This window comes from Phacochoerus africanus, chromosome 2 (genome assembly GCF_016906955.1).
Source record: "Phacochoerus africanus isolate WHEZ1 chromosome 2, ROS_Pafr_v1, whole genome shotgun sequence".
NCBI lineage: Eukaryota > Metazoa > Chordata > Mammalia > Artiodactyla > Suidae > Phacochoerus > Phacochoerus africanus.
The window spans coordinates 1,802,112-1,825,544 of record NC_062545.1 but is presented as its reverse complement, the minus strand read 5'-3'; positions in this window follow the sequence as shown (position 1 = coordinate 1,825,544).

Below are 23,433 nucleotides of genomic sequence, written 5' to 3'. Positions count from 1 at the left end.
CTCAGGTCTGGGTGGGGAGCGGCCAGAGAGAAGCAGGAGGCCAGCGCATCGAGCAGCTGGGCCGGCAGAGTGAGTCGGGGGTGGGGGGCCGGGGGGGCTCTTCCTCCGCAGTCAGAGCCTGTCCTCTGGCGTCTTAGGGACCAGACCCGCCACCCTCTCCTCCGTCTTCTGAAAAGACGAGCAGGACTGGGGAAGGTGTCAGCAGTGGGGGTCCGAGGGCAGGGCACGCGCAGGCCTCTTACCTGCATCCACAGCGTAGAATGGATGCTACGCTTCCTTTTTAGTTTCTATTTCAATACAGCACAGAAATCAGAGCACACAGGGAGTTCACTTCGTGGCTCATCGGTAAACGAACTTGACGCTGATCCATGAGGACGCGGGTTCGATCCCTGGCCTTCCTCAGTGGGTTAAGGATCTGCGTTGCTGTGGCTGTGGTGTAGGCCGGCAGCTGTAGCTCTGGTTTGACCCCTAGCCTGGGAGTTTCCATAGGCCGCAGGTGTGGCCCTGAAAAATAAAAAAAGAAAAAAAGAAAGAGATCAGAGCGCATAACTCTGTTTCTTCTCCCCCCTCATTAAGCATTTGTTTTTCTCCGTGAAACCTCATCTCCCTGGTTCTGTCCCTCCATCGGGGGGGGGGGGGCACGTGTTTCTACCTCGAAGGCTCTGATTCCGTTAGATTTTCTATCAGGACTGACCTAGGGTTCTTTCCCTTTTTAAAAGGTTGAAAACAATCAACAGAAGAAGACTATTTCACGATACACAGAAATTATCTAAAACCCAAACTTCCGTGTCCAGAGGGAAAGACGTGTTGGAGCCGTCCACACTGACCTGCAGCATCAAGCCGCAGACGCAGATGCCCACCGAGACCGCAGGGACCGCGTGGTCCACGTGGCCCAAAAGGCTTGCCCTCCGGCCCCTGAGAGGAGATCTGCTGACCCCTGACCTGAAACCTGGCAGGCGCTCTTGTGTGCCTGAAATATCCCCTCAGGGGGTCCTGGGGGGTCTTCCAGACCTGCCACGGTTGTTGCTGATGTTTAATGGTTTGACTTTTTTTCTTTAATCATTTTAAAAATAATATCCATTTCTTGTAACAAGTTAAAATAATAGGAGCTACGCCCCTGAAAGTTGTTCCCAGTAGCTGCTCCCAGGCCCCCAGCCCGTTCCCCCGAGGGGACCTCTGTCCACTGTGTCTCTTCGCTCAGACACAGACTGTCACTCTTCTTAGGAAAAGCGGTTGCAGGTACATGTGGTCTGCCACTTGTTCTCTCTCCCTGGACACTGGACACCCTCAGATCAGTCGGGCATCCCTGAGTCAGCATTGAAAAAAATGCATCCTATTCCGTAGTGGACTTGGAATTAGTTATTCGACTCTGCCCCATCAACGAGCATGCAGGTTCGTTACCCTTTTTCTCCAGGACATTGAGTTCTGAACATAATTTTTTTGTGTTCTGGTGCTTCTTCTTTTTCTTTCTTTCTTTTTTTTTTTTTTTCTGTTGTCTTTTCGTTGTTGCGGCTTCACCCGCGGCACATGGAAGTCTCTAGGCTGGAAGTCAAATCAGCTGCAGCTGCAGGCTACACGCACAGCTTGTGGCAATGCCAGATCCTTGACCCACGGAGCAAGGCCAGGGATGGAACCCCCATCCTCACAGAGACAACATTAGGCCCTTAACCCACTGAGCCGCAATGGCGGGACTCCCGTTCTGGTGTTTGATTCATGCAAGCGTGTTTATTCTGTAGGGTGGATTCCTAGAGGTGGGATTGGGGCACAATGGGGACAACACTCGGTCCCCTCCTGGTCCACTGTCACGGCTGCATCTCAGGCCAAGCCCACGGGGCACAGACAAGAAGGCAACGGGCCTTTCCAAGGGTAGGGCCCTCTGAGCGGGTCACGCCTGTGGCCCTGAACGAGGACTTCGGGGGTGGGCAGAGCCGATGGGGTTGGGGGGCTGCCTGGGGTCTAGGGGGCAGTGTCTCACATTCATACACACTGTGTTGCAAGATTTCTCTCCAAAAATGGTCGTAGCAACTCACACTGGCTGGTGAGGCTACAGGACAATGGGGCTTTCTTTGGGGGCTTGAATAGTTTTTGTCTCCAAAAAAATTCTTTCACGAAGTGCATGTCTTTTTTTATTTTAATTTTTAAAAAATAGGTTCATGTTTTCAGGTTAACTGCCTGAAGGGCAGTGCAGGTTAGGGAGGGCTGCTGGAAGACCAGGCCCCCGCGTCAGGGCCCGTCTGTCCCCACCTGTCGTGGGCCCTCACGGGGGAGTGCGCCGGCGTGAATGGACGTGACAGGGCTGCCCCTGGACGGGACCAGGGCTGGAGAAGGAGGACCGGGGCCTGCAGAGCCCTGAACCTGCCACAAGGACGGGAGCCGATGGCGGCGCTCGCGGGCGTTGCTGGCCTGCAGCGTGGCCCTGGCCACACCATTGTTGATTCCACTGGATGTGGAAGGAATACTCACGTTGTTTCTAAAATTTGGCAGCTCTTTAAAAAAAAAAAAAAGTAATTCTCCATTCTTAACAGATCCTGCTGCTCAAATAAACTTCAGATGTTTAACTAGCCCGGCCCCACATTCCTGGGCAGGGTAAGTACAATAGTCATTGTATTTATTTCCCTTTTCTATTAAAAAAAAAAAAAAGGAAGTTACAGAAACTGGGAGTGATCCGGTCCCTCTTCAAAGAGCAAATCAGCTTTGCAGGCGGGTTGGGAACCGGTTTGAAGGAGGTGGAGCAGAGTGGGCATTGGTTCCCTGATCCCGCCCTTTGCTCCCACTCCACACGCCCACCTGCCCGCCCACCCTGCATGGTGCCAACCTGGCTCTGGCACCATCTACACCACTGGCTGCCCGGCCTCCCAGATGGAACTCAGCCCAAGCCCCGTGTCCCCTCCCCAGACCCCCTCCTCAATGGGAGGAAGTTCTAACCCTGAAATGAAAGGGGGCATCCAAGGGTGCCCGCCTGGCCAGCCGCTAAAACCAGGAACAGCGAGGAACAGCTCCCACCCACAGAGCGGTTCGGAGGGTGGGCCCGGGTCCTCCATCTCCGTGGCGGGGGGTGGCAGCGCTGACTCTGAAATGGGGCCCCTGCCCCCTAGACCCCAGGCAGCCCCCCAACTCCATCGGCTCTGCCCACCCCCGAAGTCCTCGTTCAGGGCCACAGGCGTGACCCGCTCAGAGGGCCCTGCCCTTGGAAAGGCCCGTTGCCTTCTTGTCTGCGCCCCGTGGGCTCCGCCTGAGATGCAGCCGTGACAGTGGACCAGGAGGGGACCAAGTGTTGTCCCCGTTGTGCCCCAGACCAGCCTCCCTCCCTCCTCAGCAGGCAACACGCCTTCTCCTGTGACAGCTTTCTCGAGAAATAAGCAAAGTCACGCAGAGCACTTGCAGGTGTCAGAGGAGACCGGCCCATCTGCCTCGGTGTCCTTGTCTTCCTAACTTACGATGGTCACGGTCTCGGGACAGCTTTGGCCAACAGAAGATGAATCCGCCTCCTCTCATCTGCTTATTCCACGACTAATGATTGCATGCCTGCCATGTGGCTCTCAATTCAGTTATAAATCCCCGTGCCATCCTCCGTCCTGGAGAAGATCAGCAGAGCACACCCGGGGCTGGAGCTTCCCTGACACTGGGAGGTGGAGAACGCCCGGAAGAGGGGCTGGTGCCTGACCCCCGCCCAAAGGCACCACAGGTGTAAATTAGCTCGAGCCTCGTGACACCTCTGTGAGAAGACACAGAGGCGGAGGAGCTTATCCGGGGTCACACAGCTGCCAAGAAGCAGAGGCAGGATTTGAATCCAGGCAGTCTGGTGCCAGCTCCAGGCCCGTACATGCTTGGTCGGGTGATTCTGCTACAACAGGTGAATGATGGATGGATGGATGGATGGATGGAGAGCCAGCGAGCCTTAGCACAAAACCTGGCAATGGGTGTGTGGGCAGATGGACAGACTGCATCCATGTCTAGAAAGCCCTTCAGCCGGGCACATCCCACTGGCCTGGCTCCGCAAACGCGGGTGGCATTTCTGTCGCGATTGGTGCGTTTGCCTGCTCTAGAACCGTACCGCTGGAGTCATCCAGCAAGCATTCTTTGTATCTGGCTTCCTTTGTGCAGCAAAATGTTTCCGAGGTGGGTTCATCCTGTACGCATCAGTAGTTAGTTTCTTTTTGCTGCGGAATAAATTTTCCTTGTGTGGATATACGGTCATATGTTATACATTCCTCTGTTTTTGGACATGTGGGTGGTTTCTGTTTGAAACACTTATAAATCAAGTCACTCTTAACATCTGTGTACACATTTCGTAGACAAAGGTTTTCATGTCTCTTCAGGAACCACCTTGGAGTGGAATGAACGTGTGTTTGAGTCCATGAGGTGCTGGCAGACAGTTTGCCGAAGAGGTGTTTTCGCATCCTCGGTAGCAGCACGTGAGTCAGTATTTCACCTCTTCGCCAACGTGTTAATCGCCTCGTTCGAGACCGGGGAGGTGGCCTTTTGAAGGCCGTCCGCTGCTCCCTGGGCTTTGGGCCGGTCGTGTATCTCCGTTTGTGACGTTTCTGTTCATATTCCTGGTCGGTTATTGCACGGTCACCCACCCGAACGTTACTGAGTGGTTAGAATTCTTCGTAGATTCCGATTTAAGTCCTTGGTTAGATAGATGGAGACGTTCCATCTTACCAGTGTCTTCGGACAGCTGCTTCATACCTTTGCCTTCAGGTTTTCCGCTGTGGACTTCAGGAGGGCACGTCCAAGACCCACTACTTCAGGGTGATTGGGAGTGTGGAGTCTGTTTTCCTGAGTTGTTCATTTTCCCAACAAAATCATATTAGTTTTTAATTAGAAAAGGCACCATATGATGTGTGTACACACACGCCCACCCCCACACTTAAAGAACAGTCTGCCGCTCTCTTTCTGTTAGATTCTTCTGAAATAACGCTTTTGTTTTCTCAGCTTGGATATTACCACGAAGACAAAGGAAATTGTTTTTCTTATCTCCACGTCCCAGGCCTTCACATTAGGTCCTTTCTGGCCCTAAGACCCAGGGCCACAGCCCTGGGACAAGGGCCTTCCGCCACAGCATTGCCACGCCACCCACAGGCGCCCTGCTGTCCGGCTTGGGCGCCTCTGCATCTCCATCCCGAGCTTCTGCTTCCAAATCCATGTTTCTCCAGCCCCGGGGCCCCCGGGACTTGTGGCCGCTGTCACAGGGGCTCCCGCTTCCCCAGCCTATCCTGGGCAGCGCCCTCCTCCTGCCCTCTGTCCTCTGAAGGCTGGCATCGGAGCTCTGAGCCCGGAGGGGGCTGGAGGCCGGAGAGGGTACTGACTGGGGGAGGTGCGGCCCGCTGGGCCCACCCAGCTCATCCTTTCAGCATTAGCTCAAAAAGCCTTTGGAAATAGCCTGGTGTCGCCGACGGCGTGTTCGTGTCCCCCTCAAATCCACACACTGAAATCCTGACCCCCAGAAGGGTGCTGTTAGGAGGAGGGGCCTTTGGGAAGTGATTGCATCAGGAGGGGTCAGTGTCTTCATAAGAAGAGGCAAGAGAGCACGAATTCTCTGTCTCTCCCTCTCTCTATCTCTGTCTCTGTCCCTGTCCCTGCTGTCTCCTCTGTCTCTGTCTCTGTCTGTCTCTGTCTCTCTTTGTCTCTGTCTCCGTCTCTCTGTCTCTGTCTCCCTCTCTCTGCCTCTGTCTCTTTGTCTCTGTCTCTCTCTGTCTGTCTCTCCCCAGACCCCCTTCTAGGCCCTGACCTTTTGGACTTGCTGGTCCCAGAGCCATGAGAAGGAAAGGTTGCTAAGCCCCCGTCTGTGGTGAGTTGTGACACAGACCAAACTGAGTCACAGTAAACAGATGAAACCACAGGGCTTGTTCAGAGTGGCCACAAAGCTGTGAGTTTTGAGAAGATGGTTTTTCATCAGCCTAGTTTAAAACGATGTTTTCCTGCACAAAATGTACCACGTGACCAGCAATTCAAGGGATTCTGAAAGGCCACAAAAGCCAGCCTGGCATCCACGTCAGCTGCAGGCGGCTCCCAGCGTCCCCTGTGACCCTGCCAGTTTCCCCCACGGAGCCAGCTTCGTCCTTGGACTCAGGGTGGCCCGGCCCAGTGAGCTTCTCCGCAGCCCATGGGGCTGGAGGTCGTTACCTGCCTCGCGCCCCAGGGCTGATCTCGGACCCACTGCTTTCAGACAGGTGAGTGAGCTGGGAGACCCTGCCACCGACGGGGCGGCCGCAGCCCAACTCGCCGCCGGGGAACTGACCGGGGACATTTTCACACCAGCACGGATGCACGCGCCGTTTCCAGCAACAAGATCCGGGTATTGAAAGAGGGAAGATTCTGACAGCAGGCCGGCCGTGCCAGCTGTACCAGCTGTGCCAGCTCCCTCCATCCTTCCGCGCCCGGACCTTCATCCCCAGATGCGGCGACAGCACCTCGCTGGGCCGGCCGCGGGGGTCCCGCCAGAGGCACTTCGGTTGCACGCAGCGCCTGGTTCGTGGTTCGCGTCCAGGGCGTTGCTCTGGTTACAATCATCAGCTCTCTTTGGGGTCGACGGGGTCTCTTGGCCTCCTATTTTCGGGGCCCAAATATAAGGGTCAGAACGAGACCTGTACTGCGATAACCAAATCCACCGTTGATGGAGGAGGGAATGGGCATCATGCCCCGTCCCCCCCGGACGCAGGACACAGGACAAGGGGAGGGAGGACGCACGAAGGTCAGCGCGGCTGGCGGGGCCGTGAGCGCCGCTTCACCCCCAGGTCGACCCAGGATCCGGTGCTTCTGCTCTCACCGTGAAGTTCGTGGCTGGGGGGAGAAGTCGAAATTAGGTCATTTAATTTTAACTTCATCCATACACAGCGTGAATAATGAAGGAAGGCTCTAGATAGGTTAAAAATACAAGCCGACAGCAGCAAAAATGCAGTTCCACCCAGAAAACCATGGGCTGTGGCCTGATGGAAAATAGCCCCCAGGGGAAGCATCCGTGGGGGTGGCGCTTCTGTAACAGCAGCATCAGAGGACGGGGAGCGGGGGGCAGGACACACCCAGTGTTTTCTGAGCATCGGGGCGAGGCCAGGAGTGATCCTGCCTCTGGGGACAGTTTCAGCCGTCCGGTGACTGGATGGACGGATGGACGCATAATCTGTTATTTCTACCCTTGGTCCTGCTCCAGAATCTGCACGCTCCCTCCTCCTCCCCCCGCAGCCTCTAAAGCTTCATCCAGTTCCCACCAGAAGCCAGGGTCACCCCAGGACCACCCCTGTCCCGGGAGCTCCACGTCCCACTCTCATCAAAGCTCCCTGCTCCAAGCCACAGTGGCAACGTCTGCTTGAAGGAAATTCAAAAAATGCCACTGTGTGTGAAAAGCAGAATGAAAGCATTGCTGTGCTTGGTGGTGGCGGTGGGGCAGGTGGAATGGAAGAGAGCAAAGCAGAATTTTCTGCTCAAGACAATGATCTTTAATTTGAGCAAAACTCCCACAGACCCTCAGTTATTCACAAGAAAAAGTCTCACATTAGAGGCTTTTGGAAAAAAGAGACTGAGGGTCGGGGGAGAGAGGTCTGAGCAATGAAAAGAGAAATGCTCAGAGTGTGTGTAATTCGTGGCGGACACAGGGTGTTTCTTGATGACGGGGCTCTACCCGAGGAGAGCGGCAGACAAAGGACCCGAAAGGATGAGGACATGGTCCCCTCGGAGGGCGGGAAGGGCACGTCTCCTACGGGCAGGGCCAGGGCCCAGCAAGACCAGCGAACGGGGGCAGCAGGGACTGGGAAGGGCGGGCGTGTCCAGGGAGCAGGGGCTGGAAGGATGGGCGGCCAGCGCCGCTCAGGCGTCTCCAGACTGGCCCCAGGGCTGGCCACCGAGCCAGCAGGACTTGTGGGGCGGGGGACAGAGCGAGGCTGGGAAGGAGAAGCCTGGAACCTCTGGTGGGGGTGACTGCGCAGCTGGGCGCCAGCGAGTCCGGCGAAGCAAGGAGCTTTGATCTCGGCCTAACCTGAAACCCCAGGTCCCACGCTGCTCACTCTTGGCTGAAAGTAACATTCGAGTACCCGAGTCGAGCTGCCAGAGGACAAAACGCTGTGCAAATATTTGAGTTTTTCTGTCTTTCTCTGCCTCCCACCCGCCTCCTCTTCCTGCCACAACACACACACACACACACACACCCCCAGGCGGAAATGCAGGCACAGCTCCAGCAGCAACTCCTAAAATTCTTCTGTGACATCTCTGCCACTCCCTGAATTCCAAATTCATCCCAGTTGCTCAAGAGCTTTCTCTCCCTTTCCGCCCTAGACGCTCATGGGGTCGCGGTGGCAATGACCCTGCTGGCGGCTGGGACCCCCGGCCCCCCTGCACCCCTTGCCCTCCTGGGCTTGCGGTCTCTATGGGGAGAGGCCGGCCCAGGGTTGAAGGGCCGGAAACTCACGCAACCTGGGTGCTCTTCTCAGGAAAAAGAACACAAAATACGGCATGTGGGGAAGTGGACATGAGAACAGTTCTTTGGAACGGAAGAGAAATCACAACAGATTAATTATTCAAAAGCTGGCAAATGCCAATAAGCATTACAGGAAGAGAGAAAAGTAACCCCTTTGCTAACGAGGTCTGCGACCGTCCTGCAGGGAGAGCGGGAGGGAGAGCGGGAGGGACGGGGTCCAGCCTTTCTTCCAGCAGGTGCTCGGAATCCGCTCCTTGCTCTTAGTCCCTAAGAGATCTTTCTTCCACTCGCACCATGTCCTGCCAATGGGGGCTGCCGCCAGAGGAGGTGGGCTGCAACGCCAGGCGGCCCACCTGGGGGTCCCTGCGGGGCCCGGGGCGACAGCGCGTCCCAACCTCCAGACGGCCGAGCCCTGTCCCCGCCGGTGAGGGAGGCTCTCTAGGACATGAGTGTCCACGGCTTAAACCACAAACTTGGGCACAGGCCCAGCGTGTCGGTGGCAGTGACGGAGCTGCTTCCTGGAGCCCAGAGGGGGGGTTGCACTGGGTTCAAGGTTGCCCCTGGGGGACAAGGAGCTGCCATCCTCACAGTGGCGCGGTCCGGCTGCCAGCTGTGCGCCAGCCCTGGCCCCTGGCCCTTTCCACCCGGGTGCTCATCGACCTGCAGCAGGTGCATTTACATTGTGAACAGGTGATAAATATCCACTGAGGTGACAATGGTTCTGGACACAGTGTCCCTCACTCTTTACAGAGGAGTTCTGTTCCCAAGGCGGCTGTAACAAGTCGTCACGGGCTCACGCAGGAGCAACTTGCTCTGTCACCTCCCGAAGCTGAGCCCCAGGGGTGGCAGAGGCTCACAGCGACCTCGGCAGGCCTCCTGCCCGTGGCTCCGGGGAGATGGGAGAAGATGCGGTTTGCGTATTTCCTCTGAGATGGAAAAGTCCAGTCAAACACCCCTCCCCTCTCTGCGGGTCATGAGACGGCCGGGCTGTAACCAGAGGGGCAGGCTGTGCTGGGGCCGGGCCAGAGCTGGTGCCCTGAACTGAGAATGTGCCGATGGTAACCCATGAAAGAGGGCACAGAGCAGTGCCCGGTGGGCAGGTAGCACCCCCCGCACCCGAGCCCCCACCCTGGGGAGCAGAAAACTCCAGGCTCACTCTGATGGGAGGAGCCGTCTCAGCAGTCACACAAAGGAAGCAGAGTCAGAGGTTTCCTACGGGGTCCCACATCCCGGGGTGTGACCCCGTCCAGGCCATCAGCCAGCAGGGGAGACCGAGGAGCGGCCTGGCCCTCTGGCCCCTCCCGTGGCCGGGCAGGAGGTCACCGACTTTCAAGGGCTCGACTCTAAGTAGTTATGGTAAAGGTGTCCCCGGAGTTCCCGCTGTGCTGCCGTGGGTTAAGGGGAGGGTCGCTGCAGAGGGAAAGGTTTGATATTAAAGGACCTGGTGTTGCTGCAGCTGCGGTGTAGGTCCCAGCTGTGGCTCAGATTCAATTCCTGGCCCAGGAACTGCTGTACGCCACAGATGTGGCCATAAAAATATAAGTAAAAATAAAGCAATCAAATCAAAGGTGTCCCACTCAGGAGCTTGGGGTGGAAGTCCTAGGCTCAGGTCCCAACCTTCCCAGGGCGAGCGCCCCGAGACTCCTCGGCAGTGACTCAGAGCGTCCACTTTCATCACGCAGCCCAGCGGGGAGCGTCCTTGGCGGGAGCCCGGCTGCGCTGACTGCCTGAGGCTCCCAGGGCCCCCAGATCTAGAGAGGTACCCCAAGAATGGGCTCTGGGGATTGGGGAAGCAGGGAGGATGGGTTGTGGGTGGCGCCAGTCAGGCTGTGCGTGTGCCTGGCGGGGAGGCCTGCGGCTCCGGCCCTGCAGGTGAAGGGACTCAGGACAAGGGCTGGGCAAGTCCCTGCCTGGGGACAGTGTCTGGGGACCCTGACGGGATCTGCCCCTCCCACCCTCAGCATCTTACCCTTCCCCAGGCCACCCTCCCCCGCAGCAGGCCCGCAGGGGTGGGCTCTGCACCTGCCCCGAAGCATCACGTGGTGATAGGGAAGAGGTTCCTGAGGCGCAGATCAACCTGTCTTCTGGGCAGGACAGGCCCCTCTCAGCCGGACCACGTCCAGCAGCACAGGCTGGTGCTGGGGAGACCCTGGGGCCCAGAGCACCTGCAGCCACCAGAGAGCTGTGCCAGCGCAAGTAAGGGGACGGCAGTGGGAGGTGGTAGAGGGGAGACACCAGACCTGGGCTGACCACGCCTCCCCCAGATCCTCCCCCAGCCCTCCCAGGCTCACACTCCCCGGGAGCAGCTCCTGCCCTCCCCTCCCCCCACCCCGCTTCCTCCCCTCCCCTCCCCCTCTCCCCAGTTAGGCCCTCAGCCCACGCCGCCCTTCACCCTTCTGGTTCTGTCTTTTCACCTGTTGAATAATGGGAGTAAAAACCCATAGAAGTTTTGGAATATAAAGTAGAAAATGCAGCAGCACAGCATGTAAAGTCTGCTGTGCTTTCGAAGGGAGGGGCTCATGCTTTTGGGTCTGGAGGAATTTCCCGGGGTGGGAGAGCTATTTAAAAATAAATATTTCTTTTCTTTTCAAGTTCCAGTGTTGAGACTCTCCCCAGTGCCTTTTAGGTGAAAAACAAGCAGAAAGGCTAACCTTTTGTGCTTTGGTGTTTGGTTACAGTGCAGGGTGGGGGGGGGGGGGGCAAAGGCCTCGCTTGAGAAGCCCTGTCTCAGCAGGGGGGCCACTCTGGCCTGGCACCAGCCTCAGCAGCTGACGCTGGATCTAACAAAGGGATCGGGTTCCCCGTGCTGGAAGCCCAGAGTGTAACAGGGACACAGAGCCACAATCACCCCGGCCCCTCCCAGCACCGCCCTGCCGACCTCAGTGTCCACCTCAGTGACCCGGCCGGCCGGGCAGGGCACACACCTGCTGTCCTGACGCTGCCCAGCAGGCTCGGGGCAGGGCGGTCGGCACCAGAACCTGCAGGTTTCTGTGGATGGGCGGGACGGACTCAGGAGGGCCAGGGCCGAGGCGGTGAGAACCAGGAGACCCCGCGTCTGCCCAGAGTCATCACGCGTGACCACAGGCTGGCAGGATGGCCGCTGGAGGGGCAGCACCCAAGTCCCCTGGCTTCGAGGGGCTGAACTGGGGCCCCAACTGGGGGAGCTCAGTGCATCCTTCAGTGAGGTGGGGGGGGGGCACAGTGCCTTGGAGGGGACACTGGGACTCGCCCCCACCCTGTGGCCGGCGTGGCGACGAGGCTTTGCCGAGAGGTGTTGTTCTGTCCACCTGTGGCTTAAATCCTTGGGACCAGCAGGACCCTCCATGGAAAGCGGATTTGAATTCTCCTTAACGTGACACCCATGTCAGGCCCCTTCGTGTCCCCTTTAACCTCTGTCACAGCAGACGCGGGGACACACTCTCACGTGGGCACGCACTGGCACGGCCGCCCCCGGCGTTCTGGAAGCATCTCCGTGCAGGGCTTCCCTGGATGGGTGTCCAGGGCTGTGGGGACGGGCACCACGGCCTGGGCGCCTTAAAGCCACACAAGTTCCCTCTCCCAGCATCGGGAGGCCCTCGACACCAGGCATCGGTGGGGCCCTGCTCTCTGGGCGGGTCCCCAGGGAGGGCCTGTCCCCAGGCTTCCCTCCCCCTCTGGCCTTGCTCCCCTCGTGGCTGCTTCGCTCCAGGCTCTGTGCTGGCACCTCACAGCGTCCCCCTGGGCTCTGTCCCCACAGGCCCCTCTCCTCATAAGTACGCCCATGACAGTGGGTCAGAACCTACCCTACTGGCCTCATCTTAGTTCCATTTGGTCTGCCAAGACCCTGTTTCCAGTAAGGTCACTTCATAGGCACAGGCTTAGGACTTAAACATATCTTTTTCTGGTCGGGGCTTGGGAGGCACACATTCAACCCCCAGTAGCCCCAGAGTTCAAGGGTGAGGTATTTTTAAAAACAGGCAGACCCGATGACTTAGGTCAAATGCTTTCTTTCCGTCACACGTGTGTCTGCTTGTGTGTCGTGTTTGTGATCTCACACTCACTAACTCAAGTCCCTTGGGCGCCTGGACCTGCTCTTTCTCCTGCTGCCCCCAGAGTCACCCGGCCCTGAGGTCATTGAGACCCCCTGCTGGAGGGGCAGCCCTGGTCCCCGAAGTCCCCAGTTGGGAGACTTTCTCTTGTTTCTGAAGGACAATGCTTGAAGCTCCAGCGCTGTCAGCGGGAGGCTCTGGCCTCTGGGGGCCCCGGGGGGCCTGGATGGAGAGGGGACGCTCAGGATGAGAGGCCGCGTGGGGACGGGCAGGGCCGCGAGGGGACAGGTCCCCAGGTGGGCGGCGGCTGCGACCCAGAGGAGCAGTGTATGAGGAGGGGTGGTGGCCTCGCAGCACCAGGGAGACCCGCCCCAGGCTCGCCCGGCGCAGAAGGAAGGGCCGCTCCCGCCCCCGCTCGGCGGGGGAGGCAAAGGGACAGGCGACGCCTGCTAACCGCTTGGCTCCGATGCCAAGCCCGCGATGAGACGTCAATAAATCTTCATGCTTGCCACTACTGGCGCTTTTCATTTGCATGTTAATCTTTAGAAATTCTGGTAAAAATGCCCACAGTGTGAAAAGGAGATGGCTTTGGTTGACAATTTGTCTCTCGGTGGAGATGAAGCAGTGGCATTAATTTTGAGGATTTTCCCAGGAGTGTGTGGCAGTCTCAGCCTGCTTGATGCAGCGAGGTACACATTGCCCTTTCAAATAAATGTCGTGTCAAAAGGGACACTGGAATTTTTTTTTTTTTTTCTTAAAAGCAAGAGAGGAATTCCTGCTGTGGTTCAGCAGGTTGAGAACCCAACATAGCGTCCATGAGGATGCAGGTTTGATCCCTGGCCTCGCTCAGTGCATGAAGGACCTGGCCCGGTCATGAGCGAGAGCGTGTATCTGATGGCTGTGGCTGTGGCTGTGGCTGTGGCTGTGGCGTGGGCCGGCCGCAGCAGCTCTGATTCAACTCCTGGCCTGGAAACTTCCATATGCCACGGGTGCAGCCATAAAAAAAAAAAAGAAAAAAAAAGCAAAAGATGTGGGAGAAAATAATTCATAAAGACCCTGAGAGCCACTAGTAATAATAACAACAACGATAATGATACAAGCGGTCCAGGAAAAGCGAAGAGAACGGGAGACGCACCTTCCCGGGTTCCTGCTAAAACAAGCACCGGGGTCCGTAGACTCGAGGCGCTTTAGTCAGCAAGCCCCTCTTCCAGAGCGCCAGCAGAGAGCGGCCAGGGAGGACGTGGAGGAAATTCAGCAGTCTCCTGGAAGATGCAGGCGGTGTACACATCACCGCATCTCAAGGTCCCTTCCTTTCGGATTTCTGTCTGGGCGCCTGAGTTCAAACACATCGGATCCGTTGGCACGACGTGCCGCTCTGGGATTCGTAGACAAATGGGGAGTCACCGGCTCCAAGGGTTCCATCCATGGGGCGTGTGCCTGGACGGCCCCAGAAACTGGTCTTCGGCAGGACAGTGACAGACGACGACGACGAGGGGACAGCGGGAGGGGAGGTCGTTACGGACCCGGAGCAGACGACAGGGACATCCCGCCTGAGGAAAGCGGAGGCACCCCTGGCGGACGTCCGGTGGGACGTGAGAAACAGGTTTCACTGCAGAGGAATTTTCATGGTGTAGAAAAGAACCTAAAACAAAAACAAAACAAAAACAAAAACAAAACGCTGTAAGATTACATTTTAAATAAAGGGCCTGAGTTTAAATAAAGGCTGGGCTTTTGTCTTGTTTTGTTTTGTTTTCTCTTTTTTTGTCTTTCGTCTTTTTAAGCCCACACCCGCGGCACATGGAGGTTCCCAGGCGAGGGATCCAGTCGGAGCTGCAGCTGCCGGCCTCCACCGCAGCCGCAGCAACACCGGATCCTTAACCCACTGAGCAAGGCCAGGGACCGAACCGCAGCCGCGTGGTTCCTAGCCGGCTTCATTGGGAACTCCAAGGCTGGTTTTTAACGCGTACAAAATGGACAGGTTATAGTCATCAGCTGTGACTTTGTCAACTTCAGACCCCAGGTTTTGGGCCCGTGGAACAAGGTCTCGAGCCGCGAGTTGGCAGAACTCAGGGGTGAGGCGTCCGCGCCTCCGAACGTGTATCTGAAAGGGGATCTTGTGTGTGTGTGTGTGTCTCCCGATCCCGAGTCTGACCCTGAGTGGATCTGGTCCATGTGGTGCTGGTTTTGTCTTCTCTGCCCACGGCCTGTTACCGTCTTGGTTCAGTGAGGAAGGCGGTGGGTTTGGCGCGTCTCACCTCACCTTGGGCTTCACTCCTGTTTCCCCAGCCTTGGCTGATGGGTGCAGACGGGCCAGCAGGACCACGGGGGAGTGGCAGTGCCCCCGCCTCGGGGTCAGTCCACAGTGGACCCAGGGGAACCCGCACTCGCACCCTTCCCCCCTCCTTCTGGCGGGGTGGGGGGGTTGCTCACAGGTGTTTTCAAAGCATCTTCCTATCACTCGGGTTCCTTTTCCCAGACCCGACACCCAGGTCGTGATGGCAGAGGGGACAGGAGCCCCCAGAACTCACGTTTCTCCCAGACATTTGATTTCAGACACCTCTGAACCCTGGCCTGCGCCTGGCAATCGTCCCGGGCCACCCTTCCGCCTCAGGGCAAACACCTTCGGGAAACACCTGGCCCTCATGCCACGACCCCTGGGGAGGGCCTGGGGTTTGCGAGTGTCTGAATTCGTGGGGCGGGTTCAGGCTTGGGGTCCCCTCTGCCAAGCATGAGGCTGGAGCTGCCTGAGGTCGTTTGAACCCATCAACGCTCTCCTGCAACAGCGGAGCCAGGAAGCCACGCCGAGCGGCAGGGGACAAGGCTGAGGGCCTCTCCCGAGGCCCCCGCAGGTCGGCAGTCTCAGGCTTTCTTGGCGAGCCTGTCCCCGAGGGAGTCTGCCGTCGCCTGGGACCCGGGGTGGACCTCGGGCCAGGGTCTGCCCTCCCGGCATGGGAGCCCCGTCAAAGGTCACTGAATCCAAACACCTTAATGACAATCGGCTGCGCCTTAGGTCGAAAACCTCCCTGAAAACTTGTACTGCTGAAGTTCTTTGCCTTTTCCTTAAGAATCGTGATCTCCCAAAGGGTTCACGCCCAGTTCCAAAGAACCATCCGCCAAGGCCTGGATGCCAAGGCCGGCCTGACCACGGGCTGCAGCAGCACCAGCGCGTGGCACTCAGCTCCCTGGCGGGTTTCTAGTGGGTTCTGGAGCCGGAGGCCTGGGCGGGGAGCAAAATTAAAGCGCACCTTCCCCAGATCACACGGAGGGAGGGAGGGCTTGAGGGAAATCGCAGGGCTCCTCCACTCGTCCTTCAGCATTTACCCCTCCAGGTGCTCTCAGAGGGAGCGATGCAGGCGGGCCTTTCCCCTGGTTGTTTTCCAGCGTCCCCCCCAGCAGAGCATCCCGGCCGCCCTTGTGCGCAGCGGGACGAGGGAGGGCGAGGACGGTGTGCTGCTCTGCGAACCAAACGCCAGCAGAAGACAGAGTGAGAAATCCCCTTTCAGGAGCTCCCGTCGTGGCACAGCACAAACAAATCTGACTAGGAGCCACAAGGACGCAGGTTCAATCCCTGGCCTTGCTCAGTGGGTCAAGGATCTGGGGTTGCCGTGAACTGTAGTGTAGGTGGCAGACACGGCTTGGATCCCCCGTTGCTGTGGCTGTGCTGTAGGCTGGCAGCTGCAGCTCCAATTTGACCCCTAGCCTGAGAACCTCCATATGCCTCGGGTGCAGCCCTAAAAAGAAAAAAGCAAAAATCCCCTTTCTCTGGTCCTAAAGCTGAGCAAGAAAGAAGCTGGAAGTCCAAAGCTAGAAGTCTTCCTGTGTCGGGAGAGGCATGCTGCTCACAGCAGCAAACTACGCTGCCCTCTCTGCCCGATGGTGGTGCCCCCAGGCAGGTGTGCATGCAAACACACGCACACGCGCACGGCATCACCACCACCACCTCCCCACACGGAGAAAACACACCACGTCCGCATCCTCATTTCCCTACACAGAGAAACCGCACGCACACCCCCCAGCACCATCGCCTCCACCCTGACCACGGCCACCCGTCACCGTCGTCACCGCCGTCATCCCCAGTGTCACTGTCATCACCTTCCCGTAACCGTCACCGCCTCTGTCATTGCTGCCACCATCCCTATCCCCACCGTCGCCACCGCCGCCGCCGCCAGCACCACGACTACCCCGGCGCCGTCGCCACCATCCTCACTCCCACCACCTCTGCCTCCACCGTCACCACCCCCCACCCCACCCCGGGCTGCTTTTCCTTTCCTCCGTCAGGCTGCCTTCTGCACCCCTGCCCTCCCGCTGATCGGTTTATTCCGCGCGAGGAAGTGGTTCCCCTGTGTGTCCATCGCTTCTCGGGGCCCGGATTAAACAAAGGTGGGTGATGCGCAGTCCTTGTGCTGAGGGTCTCACGGACCACAGGCGCCACAGGCGGTGGCGGAAAATAAACCTGCTGGGTACACGTCACCCCCTGCCGAGGAAGGCGGACCCTGGCACGCCGGGCAGGTAAGCGAAGTCTGGAAAGAGCTCCCGTTTGGGGATGAGGACGGGTACCGCCTGACCGAGGGGGACCAGACCAGCAAAGCGGAAACCCCCCCCAGCACAGGTGGGTGAAGGGTGCCCGTACGGAGATCAGTCCTGCAGCTCACGTGGACGCTGGCCTGCAGAGGACAGCGTGACCGGGACGGCGTGTGCTGCCCTCCACGTGTGTCCACGCTAGAAAAGGGGCATTTGCCCAGCTTGCTCTGATCGTTTATTTCCATCTTTCTCTTTCTCACTATTTCGAATAGAAGAATCTACGGCGGGCTCTGGGAACCGTGGAATTCTGCTTTGATCAGCGGTCAGAAAGGTTGCGTTGGGTCATGCTGCCTGTAGGAGAAGGGGCAGGAGCCCTGGTCGCCAATGAGGCTGATTTCTTTATTAAGAAAGCTTTTTCTAGATACATGCATATATCCATTTAAAAACAGAGAAGGATTAGGAGTTCCCGTCATGGCTCAGTGGTTAACGAATCCAACTGGGAACCATGAGGGTGCGGGTTCGATCCCTGGCCTTGCTCAGTGGGTTGAGGACCCGGCGTTGCCGTGAGCTGTGGTGTAGGTCGCAGATGTGGCTTGGATCCTGTGTTGCTGTGGCTGTGGTGTAGGCTGGCGGCTACAGCTCCGATTAGACCCCCTAGCCTGGGAGCCTCCATATGCCGAGGGAGAGACTCAAGAAAAGGCAAAAAGACAAAAAAAAAAACCAGACAAGGATTTCATGTCCTAACATTTACTGAGTGTTTGCTATGTACTAGCGACCATTTAATCCTAAAACAAACTTATGTGGAAGGTTCTGCTGTTACCCCCAGTTTTCAGCTGAGGAGATTAAGGGTCCGAGCAAAGTCAGGATTGCAAACCTTGTCATGTCAGAACCAGGATTCGTGGTCTGGTTGTTGGGGCCCCAAATCCTACCCCCCCGATGACCATGGAGCAAATCTCCCTCCCCAGACTCCACCCCGGCTGCCAAGACAGCTCCCCTCAACGCCGTGTCGAGCTTGCTCTCAGCGTCTCCCTCTGCCACCGCACAGCTCTTCCTGGTGACCTCGGCCCCAGGATGTAAGAAGCAGAGGCGGCCTTTTCCGCACCTGGGATTCCCGCTTGCTCTCTTCCACCTTCAGCCCCCGTCGTGACGCTGCTCGAGCCTCCAGGCTGGAATAGCCAGGGGGGCAGTGGACTTTTGGTGACCGGCCCAGCCTCGGCAGAGAGCGCCACTTTAAATTCACTTAACAAGGACGATCGGGCTGAAACCGTGCATGGATTGCACTGTAAGGAATGAAACTGGGATGCAGAATGGTGGCTGGTTTGTGATGTCTGGTGACGAGGGTTTGTCACTGTCCCACGGCCCCGCCCTTAGGCACGCCTGTGTCGGTTCTCCACAGGGGGATGCTTTTGCCCTCCTCCCAAAACTTCCACGTCTCCTAGTGGAGGAGCAGAGGCACCAAAATGAACACAGCCCATCCCGAACCTCCCAGGGGCGTTTAACTCAGAGCTGTCCCTAGTCATAAACCAGTCTTTGATTTCTGCTCACACATTTACAATAAATGTTGAAAATCTCTGTGCTGATGTGAGGTTCTGAAATCAAGTCATGGCGTGTCTGCACCATGGCCCAGACGCCAGAGCCCTGAGCCAGCCTGGTCTTTGCCAGGGCACTGCCGCTGTGATGCCTCTCTTAGGAGACCCAGCGAGTGTGGACCGGATTCACTTCCTCATATTAAAAATTGTGTTTAAGGAGTTCCCTGGTGGCTCAGTAAGTTAAGGATCTGGCGTTGTCACTGCTGTGGCTTGGGTTCGGTCCCTCGCCCAGGAACTTCCACATGCTGCGGGCATGGCCAAAAACATTTCCTTTAAAAAAGAGCTCCCAGGAGTTCCCGTAGCGGCTCAGTGGAAATGCATCTGGCTAGCACCCATGAGGACGCAGGTTCAATCCCTGGCCTTGCTCAGTGGGTTAAAGATCCAGTGAGCTGTGGTGTAGGTCGCAGATGCAGCCCAGATCCCACATAGCTGCGGCTGTGGGGCAGGCTGGTGGCTACAGCTCCTAGCCTAGGAACCTCCACAAGCCATGGGTATGGCCCTAAAAAGACAAAAAAAAAAAAAAAAGACCTCCCAGTGCAAGGTTCTCATTACGAATCAGGAAAATGATACCTTTTAAACTTTAACCTGCTTTGATAAGCCTGTGACAGCAACTCTGATAAGGCTGTAACTCCAGCCCCAGAAAATAAGAGGCAGACCTCAGCAAGTGGCCAGTCCCCTCCAGGGCCAGCCTCAGGCTGTGGTTTTTATCTTATCTATATATTGAATGCATAGCATGCGGACCCTTGAACAACTGGGTTACGGGTGCCAGCCCCCGGCTGCTTTCAAGATTGGGATGTGCGTTTGCCGTCGGTCCCTCACAGCTAAGGCTCCGTCCCGCGGTGCTTTTCTGGAAACATCTGCGCAGGAGCGGACTTGCTGTGCAAACCCATCTTGTTCAAGAGTCAACTGCATGCATTGACATTGAGATATCATTTGCACGTGTTTTAAAATACATAATAGCTGTATCATCAATGCCATATACACATACATTCGTATCATAGGTACACAGTAGACACATCTGGCCCTGGAGCTACTCGCTGTGCCCATGGGGGCGGGGGACCTCGGTTCTGGACACTCTGGGGCTGGCTGATGGGTCCCTTTGGGAGAATCTCAGAACTGCTCTGACTTTGTCTCTGGAAGACAGGGCAGGCCGAGGGTCCAGGGGGGGAGCTGTCTGCCCCAGAACAGAAACCTTATCTCCAGGGGGCTCTGCTCTCAGCCAGGACCCAGGCCGAGACCCAGGACAGCACATGGTTCACCCTGAGTCCTGAGCAGTGTCAAGCCCCCAGGGCCTACCCACCGCCCAGAGGAGACCAGTGGGCAGCTTGGGCCCTCGCCTGCCGTTTCCGCTGCTGCTCAGTTACCCAGAAACGTGTCTCCAGCCTCGAGGCAGGTTGTGAGTGGCCGCCGAGGCGGATCTGTTTTAAGTTCACACTTCAAGTTATTTTTAGGTTTCAATCACAGCCTCAAACAACAGAGGAAAAGCATCGCACGTCACAGTTATCTGAAGTCACCGAAATGTTCTCTCAGCCTTTTCTGATTTGCTGCTCTGTCTGCGGACCCTTCAAGGCCGGTGTCCTGTGTGTGTGGCTCTGGGGGGGAGAGGGGGGGCTGCTGTCTGAATCTTCTCTGCTCTCTCCAAGTGGCCAGCAGCCCACTCCCAGTCCTGTCCCCAGGGCCGCCTGCTCACGCTCAGGAGCCCTCTGCCAAGGGAGCCTCACTGGACCCCGAACAGATAAACCATCATGTTACAAAGTCCAAATTACTCTAGCGGTCCTTTCATTTCTAGCAAATTCTCTCCTTGGCCAGGCCCATGGCGTGACTGTTTTTCTGCCTGTAAAGCCCCCACACCGTCAGTGCCTGAAATGGAAATTTTCTTACCTGGGCTGACGATTTTTCACCCGCGTTTTTCAGTAGCGTTTGCACAGGGGTCAACCCCGAGACCGGTCAGAGGTCACAGCGCAGAGTCTCCCACCCACCCCAGCCCCAGGCACCGGATTCCCGTCTCTCGAGGCACTAGTGGAACCAGCTCCTTAGGCATCTTTCAAGGGACACTTGGCATCTGTCATTACACACGCACGCATTTCCAAGGAGGAGGAGCTGCCTTTGTGCTGGTGGGACGGGGATGGGGGGAGGGGATGGGGACAAGCGGGTGGGGGCAGCATGGGGGATGGCAGTGGCAGGTGGGGGATGGGGTGGAGATGCGGGTGGGGGGCATAGGGGTGGGGGATGGAGATGGGGTGGGGGGTGGGTTGAGGGGTGGGTGGGGGTGGGGGCTGGGGTGGGGGTTGTCAGTGGGCAGGGTGGCACCAGCGCCTCACAGTGCCCACAGACCCCCGCTGCTCTAACGCGTCTCTGTCTCCATCAGACTCAGGTACTGAGTCACGGGACCGCCTCTGAGTGGATCTGCCGTGACTCCATCCAGCCCAATTTTTCTGTGTTTCCATTTACTTTACTCAAATGTGAAAGCTTATTGTTTTTAATTTTTCCACCTGCTTTGAAGTGTCACATTGCATATTATTTCATTCACAATTTGTTCAAACTATAGAACTGTCCACCAGTTTTTTTTCTCCTTCCACTCACACGTCCTGGGTTGGTTCCAAAGTGTGCGGGTTCATGCGACCCCCTAAAACCAGTATCACTTATTGCCATGGGGCTGAAAACAAAAGGGAATCTGACGTCTACCCAAGAAAACACCAAAGGATACACACTCAGTGGGAAAAACCCGTATGTGTGTCTGCCAACAAACAGGAGCCAGTCACATCCAGCAGCAGCAAAATGGCAAAGCTCAGGATCCTAAAACTGAGCCAAAGAAGCTCAAGGACGCCCGCTCCGCAGACGGGGTCATGCTGCTCCGCGACGCGCTGTGCGGGCAGGAAGGGAGCGGGACGTGTTACAGAGACGGGTTTATCCAAAGTCCAGCACCGCGGCTCCCTCCTGGGGGACGGGGTCGTAAAGGAGCCCCCGGGGCCAGTGTTGCAGGGAGCAGAGCACGGGGTTTCGCCACCATCTGAACAAGGCTGATCAATCATTGATTTTTCCGATCTGGACGGAAATAGGCCAGGGCTGGCTGTTGACACTGCGTCCCTGCCGCCGATGGATCACGCCCCACCCCACCCCCGCACCCATAACCGGCTTCAGGAGCCACGGGGAATTTTCAATTTGCAACTGACAGTATGTGAGAGGAACGCCACAGCCAGAGGCCGGTGGGGTCTTCTGGGGTCACCTCCACCTAGGTCACTCGTCTTTGGGGACAGGTCACAACGCCTGGGCCGGTAGGTCAGCCCGCCTGTGGGAGCCTGGGGTTCTGAGCACCTCGGCTCCATTCTCTCTCCCCTTCCTCGCTCCCTTTTGCTCCTCCAGCTGTTCCTCGGGGGCAGAGAGGAAGGCAGAGGGGTTAGAGTCCAGCCCACTCTCCAACACACAGGCTTTGGCGATGGGTTGTTTGGAAAAGTGAGCGGTTTATGGTGACAAGGAGCTGCGCCTTCCTCTCGGAGATTTCAAAGCCATCTAGCATCCCAGGGCTGGCAAATCCACCTGTGTGGTGGGAGGGGCTCTTCAGGATGCGACAGAAGCCTGACTTTGTCAGTAACAGGATAACTGGTCCCAGCCCCCCACTGTTCCGGAAGAGAGAACACAGCAAAGGTGCCTGGTAATAAGCCCAACGCTGACTGTGCATCCACGTCAATTCAATGAATCTCCTATTTTTGGATAAACTATTGCCCCAGCTGGGGCAGCAGCCTGAGAGCTAGGTCTGCAAAGCCCAGTGCCCGCGGATATGACGTTGTCAAGGCAGCAGACACTGTCCTAAGAGGAAGATGCCCACGCGTAAAGTGACAGCTCAGATCCTCAGACCTTCCTCTCTGGGCAAAACCACTTCCAGATCTGCCCACATCTTTCTGGCCGATGTGTCACCGACTCTTAGACGTCATGCTGCAGAGCAATGACCCCAACGCTCAGGGGCTCAGGCACAGGTGTCCTGCTCCTGCGCCAGCCCCGCAGGGCACCCGGGGCACAGCTGGTCCGGGCTGGCTGGACGAGGCGCCTGTGCCTGGTCTCGGGTGCCGACTGCGGTTGGTTTATTTCCTCCAAGCAGCTCTCAGTCTCCCGAGACCAGTGATCTTCCTGATCAAAGCCAGGAACACAAGCGCCAAGCCAAACACACACACGTTGAAAGCTTCTGATTCCAAATTGGCACAACAGTGTAAATCAGCTCTACTTTAATTAAAACAATTTTTTTAAAAAAAAACTTCTGGCAGTTCCTGTTGTGTCTCAGTAGGCTATGAACCCAACCAGTATCCATGAGGATTCGGGTTTGATCCCTGGTCTTGCCCAGTGGGTTAAGGATCCAGGATTGCCGTGAGCTGCAGTGTAGATCACAGATGCGGTTCAGATCCAGTGTTGCTGTGGCTGTGGTGTAGGCCGGCGGCTGCAGCTGCAATTTGACCCCTAGCCTGGGAACCTCCATATGCCACGGGTGCAGCCCTAAAAAGCCAAAAAAAAAAAATCAGCCAGGTACTTGGGCTTAGGGTCACTGCCCTCCTTCTGCTGATACTGAGAAGAGACTGCATCCACACACAGACAATAAAATACACGCAAAATCCCCATGTCGTGAGAGAAAGCCCTTCTGGGTGGGGGTAACAGCCCGAAGAGAGCCGCGGGGACAGTGCGTGCGCGTGTTGAGCTGCAGGGAACGGGTGCTGCCGACACGAGTGGCCTCGAGGGACGGGGTGGGGGCAGATGGAGCCCGGGCTCAGCCCGGCGCTCTGATGGGTGGGAGCACATCACCGGGGTCAGGGTTACGAGGTGGGGTGAGGACGGCCCGCTCTACACCGGTGAGCGCTCTGCTCGCCCTGACCTGAATCAGGCACGCGCGCCGACC